Source organism: Sardina pilchardus, chromosome 3 (assembly GCF_963854185.1).
Source record: "Sardina pilchardus chromosome 3, fSarPil1.1, whole genome shotgun sequence".
Taxonomy (NCBI): domain Eukaryota; kingdom Metazoa; phylum Chordata; class Actinopteri; order Clupeiformes; family Clupeidae; genus Sardina; species Sardina pilchardus.
Window position 1 is genome coordinate 1,114,687 of NC_084996.1, and position 2,500 is coordinate 1,117,186.

The window sequence follows — 2,500 nt, forward strand, 5'->3', positions numbered from 1 at the left end:
CGCTAAAACTGTGTTGTTTGTAGAACTACTTCTCTCCGCCACAAATTTCTATTACTTGCAGGACAAACTGCCGTTACTAGTTCTAAATGGATGGTTGCTATGGCCAAAGGCCAGTCGTTAGTTCTAAAAGCACGTTGCTATGACCAAAAGCCAGTTGTTAGTTCTATCTCTCCCGTTGTCAAGCAATGTAGCCTAATAAACGTTAGCTCGCATTGCGTCTGGTTAGGACATGCTTTTAGCTTTGAAACATCACTATTTTACTTAGCCTACAGTACATACCATCCAACTAGCTAATATCCTTGACATAACTTGACATTAACTTGACTTGACATTGTCAAGTCACTTGACATTGTATCTCGGAGTGATTTAATTATTAGCTGTGAAAAGTCCGAGTTGGTTATCGTGGGATATTTCAACTCATGGAACGTCTCTCAGCCAATCAGAAACAAAGAAACAGCTTCATAGAGCCCAATTGTTGTATAAAGAACAATATGCGGAACACAACTTTTTCATTTCAAATACGGGAGGATTCAGCACCACAAGCAGTTAACACTAGAAGCGCCGCGCAGTTCTGACCCATTTATACCTAGAAGCGCCGCGCCCCGGTCATTTGACCGCTTTGACGACCTACTAGAAGCGCCGTGCTGTTGTGAACTACTTAAAGCGCGGCGAGGCGGTCAAATGACCGCTGAGTCCTTAGACTGGGAGGCTTTTACTTACACATAATGATCGCTAGATGGCGCTTCGTGCACGAATGAAATCGTTTGGTCATAAATTCAGTTTGCACTAAGTCATGTGTCATTCGTGTCAGACCGTGTTGTTGATAATCTGTGGTTGTTTGTTTCATTATGACATACAGCACGTTTGAGTTATCTGTTCATGTATTTGTGTTGATTTGTGTTGTTTGAGGTAAAAACTTTGGAAGAGTTCTTGAACAAACCTTAAGCAAACTTGACTTTCAACTAAAATGCTCTAAAAGTGAATGTGGCTAGTTCTAATTCACTCCCCAAATTCACTTCTATTCATTTAATAGGTAGCCTATATGTTCGCGCCGCGGAAAATGATCGGACCTGGTCACCTGGAACAAAGAGCCTAACAGTCTGGTTTCAATTACACAGTAGCCAGGATTTCATGCCGCATTTTACAGGCTACCGTGGCTACTTTCTAAAACAACTTTCATTCATTTAGGGAGAAGCATCTTATAGGGTCTAGGCTAGCTACCTCGGAGGGAGAGAGATAGAGAGAGCTATGCTGAGCAGGCATAGGCGTGAGAAGTAGCATAATTTAAAATAATGAGTGAATGATATTCTCCGTTTTGCGAATGTGTAGGCTATGTTTGCGATGTCTGCTGAAAAAAAGCTATAGGCCTATTCTTTCTAAGCTAACTTCTATGTGAATTCGAGATTCAGCAATGAGAAACACATTTTCACGTAGGCTACCTGTTAAGCAAGGCTGTAGCTCACTGGTTAGAGCTTTGGCCTGAGGACCCAAGGGGTGTTGGTTCGATTCCCAACCTATTCATGACGGAAGTCCTTTTGAACAAGGCATCAATAAAGTAGGCTATATTCTATTCTTTTCTATTCACATAACTACACGCACGCTGGCGAATTCGAACATTCTGAAACGCGCATATGCGATGAAACATTGCGCATTCTTCCACGAGTTGCCTAAACAGTCAGCCAGCCTACAGACTAGTAGCAGGCCTATGCAGGGACAGATAGATGGGGTGGGGGTGGGGAGGCAGGTAATTGTCCTCGGTGATGAAAACATCTCGGTGATGTCTGTAGCCTAGCCTAGACGAGTGTATGGGGGAGGGGGGATGATCGGTTTCAAATAGGCTGCAATGGATAGTGTTATGTATAGACCCCGAAGCCATTTGCTTTGAGAACGGCTGGCTGATGAAGTTGTTGGCTGGCTAGCTGGCTCAGCCAAAACCTTAATGCAGCCGCCACAGTTTTCATGACTGATAATGGTTTTAGTTGCCACTTCATGTCTACAGATGTGTATATTGTATTAGATATCAACACACAATGTTATTGTATTGTTTTGGACAACGTTCTGCACGTTTCACTTCAATGTAGACTGCATGCGTTCATTGCGTTGTGAATGCGCAGCAATCTCTGGAAAGGAAACGGTGGAAGTCGCAGCAGTAGCCTAATAGCCTATCACGTTCAATGCTGTAAATCCATCTGTTCTAGAATATTTGGTTCATATCATCAATCTTTGGTTTTGGTGTTTGTGCAACCGGGCCCTGACGATTTAACAAAAGTCTGAGTAACGTAGGAATTAGGAAAGTATGTAGGCCTAAGGTGAGATCAAAATCAGGCTACTTTGTTTCCTTCTTTTCCCCATGTCATTTTCATTGGTCGTCAACTCACTGTGAGTCCTGTGTATCGTAGCAACGAGCACATACTGATGTGGTGTGTCCAGTGGGAAAATCTCATGTAGGCCTAGTTTCTAAGCTATCGTTTATTTTTTCGCGTGTCACTATGATATAATT

The 2,500-nt window shown here is 42.8% G+C and overlaps 1 long non-coding RNA gene across 1 annotated transcript in view; it reads left to right on the plus strand.

The window, feature by feature from the left end:
- Window positions 1–2,500, plus strand: part of LOC134076014 (uncharacterized) — a 5,459-nt gene that overhangs the window by 2,514 nt on the left and 445 nt on the right. The window lies entirely within an intron of this gene.